Here is a 10,742-nt window from a genome sequence, read left to right as displayed (position 1 = left end):
ACGGAGCCCGGTGACGGATGGTGTAGCAATATTATTGTCCGGGTGGAAATCGGGAGATATTCGGGAGAAAGGTCGGTCCGGGAGATTTTCGGGAGGGGCTTTGAAATTCGGGAGTCTCCTGGAAAAAAATCTTGAGGGTTGGCTTTCCAGCTTGATATAGTAAGGATTCTCTAACATACAACAGGAGTTTCATGGTCAGTGCTTATCTTTGTTATGGGTCCAAATTGTATGTGAGTGGAACACCTTTAAACGCCGTTTTAATTTCCTGCAAAATGCAACTAAGGGTGCGTTCGTCATGTCTTACATTCATGGCATTGGGAATGCTGTTTTGGAGAGGAATCTTCGCACAAGTACGATATTCTCTTTCCGAGGAGCAAAAAGATGGTACTGTGATAGGAGACCTTGCGAAGGATTTAGGTCTCGATCCCAGAACGTTAAAGGAGAGAGGATTTCGAATCGTTTCAACCTCAGGCGACTCGCTGTTCACGCTGAATCAGAATGACGGGATTTTAAGCGTAAATGGAAAAATAGATCGCGAGGTGGTTTGCGAGAGAATCAGCTCGTGCATCATCAACCTAAAAATTGCGCTGGAAAACCCGTTAGAGATTCACTACGTGTCGATTGAAATCGTGGACGTCAATGATCATGCCCCGACATTCACGGAGAAAGAAAAACGCTTGGAAATATCGGAATCTGCCCTTCCTGGAGCTCGGTATCAGTTACAGGCGGCGCGGGATCCCGATGGCGGCATCAACTCTGTTCAACAATATAAACTCAGTCATAATGATAATTTCCGCATAGAGGTTAAAGATCGCGGAGAAGATCTAAAAATGCCCTTTTTAATTCTTCAAAAGCCTTTGGATAGAGAAACCAGTCGGAGACACAAGCTGCATCTTACTGCTCTTGATGGAGGGCGACCCCAAAAATCTGGAACAATTGAGATAATAGTTGACGTTTTGGATGTTAATGACAATATGCCGGTTTTCACACAGGAAGTTTACTCTGTTACGCTTAAAGAAAATGTCCCTGTAGGCACAACTGTAATACAGGTTAATGCCACTGACATGGATGATGGTCCAAATGGAGAAGTGTTTTATTCATTTGGAAAGGATATAGACAATAGGATAATAAAACTTTTTGATTTAAACTCCAGTACTGGGGAATTGATTGTAATTGGTTTGATAGATTTCGAAGAGATGAATAACTTTGAAATAGACATCCAAGCATCAGACAAAGGAACTGCTCCTCTCACATCAGATAAGAGTATTACATTAAAAATTATTGATGTGAATGACAATGTGCCTGAGATAGAAGTGACATCGTTTTCGAGTGCAGTGAGTGAAGACTCTAAAATTGGAACCACTGTGGCTTTGATCAGTGTCAGTGATTTGGACTCTGGTGTAAATGGGAAGGTGTTGTGCTACATTACTGAAGACATACCTTTCAGGCTAACTGCATCATCCCAAGATAACATTTACGCACTGGTAACAGCCTCATTTCTTGATAGAGAAACTGTACCTCACTATGACATCACATTAGTAGCCATAGATGCTGGGCAGCCAGCTCTGTCTTCGGTTAAAACTATAACTGTGCAGGTATCAGATGTAAATGACAACAGTCCAGTATTTTCTCGTTCGCCCTATGCTTTTTATGTGATGGAAAACAATACTCCAGGGAAATTTTTGTTTTCTGTGTCTGCTTCTGATCAGGATGTGGATGAAAATGCTGTTGTGAACTACAACATATGGAGAGACTCTGGAGATGAAAACAAATATGCATCTTTCATTAATATTAACTCTGAAAATGGAGAGATTTATGCACTAAAAAGTTTTGATTTTGAAACTGTTAAAACCTTCCAGTTTCATGTGCTCGCTACAGACTCTGGAAGTCCGTCTCTGAGCAGTAACGTGACAGTGAACGTATTTATTCTGGATCAGAGCGACAACGCTCCAGTGATCTTATATCCAGTCAGCGCTAACGGTTCTGCTGAGGGTGTGGAAGAGATTCCCCGGAATGTGAACGCTGGTCATTTGGTGACTAAAGTCAGAGCCTATGACGCAGATATAGGATACAACGGCTGGTTATTGTTTTCACTGCTGGAAGTTAGTGACTACAGTCTCTTTAGTTTGGACCGCTATACAGGACAGATAAGAACCCTTCGCTCATTCACAGAAACAGACGAGGCCCAGCATAAACTGGTCATACTGGTCAAAGACAATGGGAACGTTTCACTCTCAGCAACAGCGACTGTGATTGTCAAAGTTGTGGAGCCCAAAGAGGCTTTTGCAGCTTCTGATGTTAAAAACACAGTAAAAGACGAGGAGGAAAACGACGTGACATTTTATCTGATCATCACTTTGGGCTCGGTTTCAGTGCTTTTTGTCATCAGCATCATCGTGTTGATTGTAATGCAGTGCTCTAAATCTACAGACTATTCGTCCAAGTATTTACAGGACGCAAATTACGACGGGACTCTGTGTCACAGCATCCAGTACAGATCTGGAGACAAACGGTACATGTTAGTTGGACCCAGAATGAGTATCGGCTCTACAATAGCGCCAGGCAGTAATAGGAATACTCTAGTGATACCAGATCGCAGGAGGAGAGATTCTGGAGAGGTAAAATTGAGATTATCTCAAAAATTGTGATCTGTGATGGCTTTTGTGTTTCTTTACTTTGTGTTTGGCCACCTTACTGTCCTCTCATCACCGTGTTTTACACAGTCTGATCCATGCAAAATAAATATCTGGAGTTGTTTTCTTGTCATAGAAAGAGATTCCAATCTCTAATATAAAAGGCTGAAGGACTTTGGACCTTAATTATGAGATTATGAGAGTTTTAGATCCCGACGATTGAACACATGTATGCATTTCTTTATGTGTGATCTGTGTATGTATGTATATATATATATATAAACACACACACACACACACACACACACACACGCACACACACACACACACACACACACACACACACACACACACACACACACACACACAATTGTTCCTGGCTTCATCTGCATTTGTTACTGTTGTTTATCTTTTGATCTTTTTTCACAATCACATGCTTGCAGATGTGATGACAAATATAGTCATTAAAATTCTATCACACTGAACATTCTGATTCCCATTCATTCTCTGTCTGGTATTCATAGCAATACACCCATTACCATGAGAAAAGTGGAGTAGAATGAACTGCATTGGGAAAAAGATAAATGAAGACAGACAGAGATAAACATGGCATATGTTTGTTGGTCAGCTTTCTGAGTTTTAAGAGAATTGGATTTTAGATGAAATTGAATTAGATGGAGAAGTTGATGCTGTAATACAGTCAGCAGATGGTGTCCACAGATTCAGCCCCCTGTGAAGAGGACACACAGAGTCATGTGTGTGATTGTGGGAGGCAGTCTCGGTTGCGTGTTTTCTCGGTGTGGGTTGTGCTGTCGTGCTTGTCTGTGGTTTATCTGATTGTCAGTACTCTCTCTGTTTCTGTGTAAATAAACGTCATATTAATGAGGTTGCTCTTATGATGGTAGCATTCAGATGACTAGATTTGTGTGTGTGTTTGTGTGTGTTTATGTGCAGAGCACCTCAGGCTGTTACTCAAGCATATTTTAGTCCATCAGGCAGACAGGATTGGCCTTATTCCACGTTACTGAACACACAGCGCTTCCCTTCCCACGGTGCTTTCATCTCTCGTCTCCGTTTATATTTCACCTTATTTATTGCATCTGAAGTTGTCATCCATCCATAGTTTTTTCCCCTGTAATATTTCAGTTACATTTTGCATTGCATTTTATCACTACTAATGTCATAGACTTATTTTTGTGATTTTTATTTGAAATGTCTTGCATGTGTAAGTCGCTTTGGAGAAAACATTTGGTAAATGATTAAATGCAATTATAATACAGTATATAGCAATTTGTCTAAATTTGTCAAATAGAATATTGGGATGAGCGAGGTTTTTAGTTGCTTTCTGTGTGGATGATGAAATCGACATTCCTGCTGTGCAGAGAACACTGAACTGCTGGTCCAGTTGCAGAGATCAGCAGAATATTGAGTGTGGTCCAGCAAACACACACACACACACACACACACACACACACACACACACACACACACACACACACACACACACACACACACACACACATACACACACTGATCATAGACCAATCCAGCAAGGGTACTGCTCAGCAACTCATTAGATTTCTGCAGCATCCACTTTTAGAAAATTCTTTGTTCAGTGTCTGAATAAAAAACATGGATTTTATAACAGTGTAAGTCTATTCAGTCGATCTCTGTTTCTCAAATATTCAGATTTAAAATAAATGCTGATTTTTCAAAGGTTTGGCATCCAAGCTGTACAATATAACTGTGAAATTAATTTGACAATATTAACATGTTGATTTTCTAAAATAATCTTTGTCATACAATTCTCATTTTTTACCCACCCCAGTTGCTATGGTAACAACAACGATAGAACACTATCATTGTTTACTGATCCTAGTTGCATTGGAAACATCTTTTACAAATATTTGAGACTTTACTCTTGTATTTAAAGTGAACAGTTTTATAGTTTGTTTGTTGATCTGTCTGTGTGATGCACTGTCTATTTGGTGTGGGTTTATTGGGATCTAGGGTTTGGTGTCATGAGTTCTGCTCTGCTCTGTGTTATTTTCTTCTTAATGCATATTCCTGGTCGTTGACCCAGTTGAGTTTTGTTCAGTTTGTTTTCATTGGACTTGTCTGCCTGTTATCACATGTCACGTGTCATCTTCATTGTCATTATCCTATTGTAAACAATTCATTAATGCAAGGAAAACCTGTAAAGGATACGGTATATGCTTACATTAATACATTTTGCTTTGTTGCTTTGACTGTGTGTGTGTGTGTATATATATATATATATATATATATATATATATATATATATATATATATATATATACTACTTAGACAGGGCTGTTTTGGAATTGATTGTCAGGATGAAATTTCTTTAGAAATGAACCAGTATTTGTTCACTGTGATAGGTGTTTTTACTGTAGAATGATTATTACTTCAGAACCATATTAATTATGACAGCTCAACCAAGTTTGGGATGGCCTTTTACTCTCGGTGGCAGAAATTAAGCTCTAGCATAAGTTCTGCCGGGAAGACTCAATTGTTACGTCACTCATTACCTTCTCATCTATCCAATCGTGTTCTTATACTTGTGATATATAAGATAGGTACTTACACATGTCTGAGTTCGCAGATGCTGACGCTTCAATTTACGTCCATCCTCCCCACCACCACTGAGACGGTTTCTTCCCCTCCATCCCCCCCCACCAGCATCCCCCCCCATCCGTACCTCCCAGGGGGTCGGCTGCGCCCCTGCCTTCGTCTTCAGGCAGGAAATGCGGAGTCCGTACTCTCAGATTGCGAGCTACGGACGGGGCCTACACCAAAGAACTTTATCATATATTGCTTGCTGGGCTGTTAATAAATGGTTAATTGTTACAGTATTATTCTCCCGAGTCTTTCTGGTAGAACTGGATGCGGGGTAACCGTAATTTTAATATCTGTGTAGTGGCAGGTCAGGTCTGTGCAAACACACGCTGCAAGATGGCATAGAATGAGAATGGATGTACTTGTGGTTTTCAACACATCCCCGGCAAGGTGAATATAGATTAGCTTTGAGGCAACTGAAACGTACTGGTTAGTAGAGCAGGAAATGCATGTACAAAGCCTGAGCAGAAAGAGCATAACTGTGGCAACAAAGGCATAACATTATGTGCAGGCCGGGCAGTTCTGTGAATGCACGTGTGTGAGAGAAGGTCAGGTCCATTCTGCAGTGGTTCAGTACTTTAGTGGGTCACATCAGTTCTGCTTTTGGTTCATGGGGTTATAAGTAGCTCTGTTCTCTATATCTCAGTACGCAGCTGGCCTCAAGTGTATCTCTCTCTCTCTCTCTCTCTCTCTCTCTCTCTCTCTCTCTCTCTCTCTCTCTCTCTCTCTCTCTCTCTCTCTCTCTCTCTCTCTCTCTCTTATATAATCTTTGACTTTAAGTCTGTGCTAATCTTCTCAACTCTCTCTCTCCTAATGGTCATAGAAACTGTCAGCTTAGATGTGTTCAGCTTAATAGTGTTACTGGTAATATTATGGGATGCTTTGGTCTATAATGTCTGTCTTTGTTCATTTATTTGCATATGTTATATAGTATATCCTTCAGTATACTATTGCTTTTTTTTTCTACAAGAGTGTTTGTCAGATGCTTCTTATGTTACATTATCACATGATCTCATCAAATTGCATGTTTAAGTCTGAGAGTGGTGCCCAGTTATTATATGAGAAAAAAAATTGTTTTGCATTTGAATACAGTTATACATAAACATATATATATATATATATATATATATGTATGATGTCTTAGTATGTTTTCAGAGTGTATTCAAATAGACATCTATAAATAGAGTTGTGGAAGTAAGCATAATGAAAATTGCAATAGTCTTTTCTTACATATAAGAGTTAAAATGCTTCTACAAGAACAAATGTGGGCGGGGCTTGATTTTGTCAGTGGGGAATTGATTGGATGGTTGTGGTTTGCTATTGGTGGATCTCATGTGATTGACAGATTGCCCCGCCCTCGCGCCAGTAAACTCATCATCAGAGAAGAGTTGTTGCTGCAAGAGGGAGGGGAAGTTATTTTGATTAAAGATTGTGACGCACATGAATTAAATAAAAATATCCATAATGATGTGCACGGATAAATCATTTATAATAAAGGCGGCAAAATTAAAATTGTTAATTCTGATTTCATGGTTACTTTTTTTGCAGTTGCAAAAAAAACATTGCAGCTGATATCACTTCTGGTCTATTCGTAAAGTACATTGTATTGTGGGATAAAAAAAAATAGTGTGCAAGTATGCTCTCATTTTATACACATTATAAAAAATGTTGTAGGTCATCCAGATATCGCATGCATAGCATAATCAAAATTACATCCTGTTTACAGTATAGGTCTACATACTATGTACTGTTGAAAGAGTATAGCATGCTATTCCTAACATAGCCTGATGATTGTAACATAGATGATTCTGACACGGTTTCAAAGCTACAGTTTGTGATTGCTGGAGCGCTATAAAGCCCACAAGGAATTTCTAGGCTGAAAGCAAAGCTGTGTGTAGGATGTGGGTGGAGTCACGATATGAGCATTATTTTTAGAAGGTCTTTATCTTACATTCCAGACAATTAATGTAGGATTTTCTTTTTCCGCCCTGCTAAAAAGCCCCAAAAACATATACTAGAGAAACAAAATGCCTTAATCTGGTTTTCTAAAAAAAGTGATCTGAATGAAGTGAATGTTTAAAACAACAAGAAGAAAAAAAACCATCAGTGGTGTAAATTTAAACTTAATTCAAAGGGAAAACAAAATTGTTTTTTGTTGCCCCATGTGCAGATTTTTAACATATGTTTTTAGGCATAATCTCACTTTTTGATATATTAATAAAAAAATATATAAACTAAAATCTTAAAAAATGTCTTTTTTTTTAATATTGTAATGGAAAACAAAAATACTAAGTATTATAAAAGTACTAAGAAAACTTTTTTTTTTTTTTTTGTAGTGTGTGTATTATAATGTTTAACTTAAAATTAATTGGGGTAAAACCACGCTGCAGGGAACAGTGTGTCTCTCATGGTATGAATGTTTCTAGGCATATTTATAGATGGTCTCTGGAGCCCTTAGCTGTTAAGTCATATCTCCCTTGTGACCTCTGCACTGCTGTGCATTCTGGGTGATATTTTGTCACGTGATAAATAAAATATATATATATATATACATATATATATATTTTTTTTTTTTGCAAGTCAGCATTTTGTTACACTTCTAGCTTCTCAATTTGAAGCGACTCAATTTGAAAGAACTCTTAATGGCAAAAATATTCTATATAAGAAGAAATGCCTTAAATGACAGCATAATGCTTTCATGTTTCATGTTTTTTTTTCTAGTGATAAAGTATGTTTATAAGCTGTTTAATTCATATAATTTATTAATAGTAATAATATATATATATATATATATATATATATATATATATATATATATATATATATATATATATATATATATATATTATTATTATTATTATTTCTTATTATAATATATATATAATTTTCTTTATTATTATTTAACTTATTATTTAACTACAACCCCAAATCAGAAAAAGTTGGGACATTTTGTAAAATGCAATAAAATCAAGAATCTGTTATTTGTTCATTCTTTTTTACCTTTTTTTTTTTTTAACTGACAGACGTACAAAGAAACGTTTTCCAAGGTTTTCACTGACCAACATAATTGTATTTTGTAAATATGAACAAATTTTGATTTTGATGGCTGCAACACACCCCAAAAAAGTTGGGACAGAGACATGTTTACCACTGTGTCACTTCACCTTTCCTTTTAATTACTCTTTTTAATCATTTGGGAGTTGAGGATACTAATTGTTGGAGTTTTCCTAGTGGAATAATTGCCCAATCTTGTCTGATACAAGACAGCCGCTCAACAGTCTGTGGTCATCATTGCCTGATTTTCCTTTTCATGATCAGTGCTTTAAGTGGCCCAAAAGACGTGCCGGTACTCTGTTATTAAATTTTTTTTTTTTTTTTTTTTTTGCTGACACCCCTCCTCCCCTGAGGTAACAACAACTATATTGAAGGGGTTATATATATACACATATATATATATATATATATAGTCAACAGACGACCTTATAAACAATAATTTAATTGTGGATTTGCTTGAGCTAGAAAGAGCTACTGAACATAAATAAAATGTGCAAAAGGGTATTGAAAAAATTTTGAACAAAATGTAGGCTACATAAAATAAATTATAAAACATAATAACCATAGAACAGTAGAACATAAACATGAGTCTTGCTATGGTTCATTCATTTATTTACCGTTCACACACCCTCTCCGGACCACGTTGAGTTGACACCATGATTGACACATGGACACTTATAATGGATTGACGGCTCGATCGGACTAAAAAACCCTCATGTAAACACCTTAATCGATCCGATTGAGCTCGATCCGGATGACATTTCGATCGGATTGAAAGGGGTGGTTTATCCCTTATGTAATCCGATCGAAAGAACATGTAAACACTTGATTGAAAACCGAAACTGAAATGACTGCACATGTGCAATGACGTTAAATAAACGTAATGAGTATAACGCGCGGAACGAGCTGCTTTTCCTGTTGAATAAAGTGTCATATTAATAAGCTTCCCGTCATTCTAAAATTCTCATTTTACTCGCGCGTATGTGAAGTGAAGCAGGACAACGTCCCACTAGTCCTTGTTGTGGATTCTCATCCACAGACGCCTGGTTTTGGCCGCGGGGAGGGGCATTTTTACTTCGTGATCAGCACGGCAAAACGGTTAATATGCTCTAAATTATGACCAGAGACGAATTAATATTACGTCTGCTGTTTAAAACAAATAAAGAACCAATTGAGGAGAATATTTATGCGCGGACAGCGGGAAACTCTGTATATTCGTGCAGTTTGTGCATGTCAAAAAATCAGATCCGATTTGAAACTTGTGACATATAAACGCGCACATCAACCCGATTACTTTATTTATCATTCATGGAAACACCTTGTTCAGATTCATCAATCGTATTGATTTCATTCCGATTGTGTCCATGTAAACGTAGCTACTGACAGCGGCAAAAGCGACGCATGCTCTTTTCACTTGTAAAACTCAAGGGTGTATGGGTAATGTAGTCTCTGCTCTCGGTGGGACGAATTAGGAAGCGTGCATTGTGAAGGGCGCTCTGAAAAGCGACAGCGCAGCCAAAGGATTAAAACAGATGCGCAAATGAGCGTACCGGTACGCTAAAAGCACGTTATGGGCGCACGGAGAGGTGGCGGTACGCTCAAGAGCTATATTTGGAAGTGGCGGTACTGAGTACCGGCGCGTACCGGCCCACTTAAAGCACTGTTCATGATGGTCATACATTTTCCATAAGAGACATATCTGGACTGCAGTAAACAGGCAGGCACATCCCTTCTGTGGTGCAGAGTGTCGAGAAACCACTCAGTTGTAGCACATATAGAATGAGGCCTGGCACTGTCTTGCTTGCAGGTAAGATTTCATCTTGATGGCAGTTTATGTCTCTGTACAATCCAAATATATGCCTCCATGTCAATGGTACCGTCACAATAATGCAAGTTACCCATACCGTTTGCAATGAATGATGTACCTCAATACCAGCACAGATGTTTGCTTTTGCACCTGTCGCTGGTGAAAGTCTAGTTGGTCCCTTTCGTCTTTGGGACTGAGAACTCGATGTCCATTTTCTCCCAAAAACAAGCTTAAACATGGGCTCATCTGACCACAGCACACATTTCCACTGTCTTCTAGACCATCTGAGATGAGCTCAGGCCCAGAGAACTCGCCGGCATCTCCACATAGAACTGATGTAAAGCTTTCTCCTTGCGTAACAGAGATTCAAGTGTGCATTTCTTGATGCAGCGTCAGACTGTGTTCAGTGAAAATGGCTTTCCAAATTACTCCTGAGCACATGTGGCTGTATTTAACAGAGTAGCATGATGGTATGTTGTGCAATCCCATCTGAGGGCTCAAAGGTCACGCACATTCAACAGAGGTCTACTGCCTTACCCAACACAGACTGAGATTTCTCTGGATTCCCTGAATCTTGAGACAGTATTATGTATGGAAGATGATGAAAG

General features: G+C 38.4%; 1 pseudogene across 1 annotated transcript; it reads left to right on the top strand.

Moving 5' to 3' along the window:
• Positions 1-54: 54 nt before the first annotated feature.
• LOC143757069 (protocadherin alpha-8 pseudogene) lies at positions 55-3,115 on the top strand (annotated as a pseudogene). The gene has a single exon (XR_013210382.1). The product of XR_013210382.1 is annotated as a protocadherin alpha-8 pseudogene (transcript).
• The last annotated feature ends 7,627 nt before the right edge of the window (positions 3,116-10,742 follow it).

The sequence above is a fragment of the Siphateles boraxobius genome, unplaced genomic scaffold (genome assembly GCF_051911475.1).
Source record: "Siphateles boraxobius isolate OS27281-9 unplaced genomic scaffold, OSU_SipBor_1 3, whole genome shotgun sequence".
In the NCBI taxonomy this organism is placed as follows: domain Eukaryota; kingdom Metazoa; phylum Chordata; class Actinopteri; order Cypriniformes; family Leuciscidae; genus Siphateles; species Siphateles boraxobius.
This window is presented reverse-complemented; position numbering and strand designations above follow the sequence as displayed.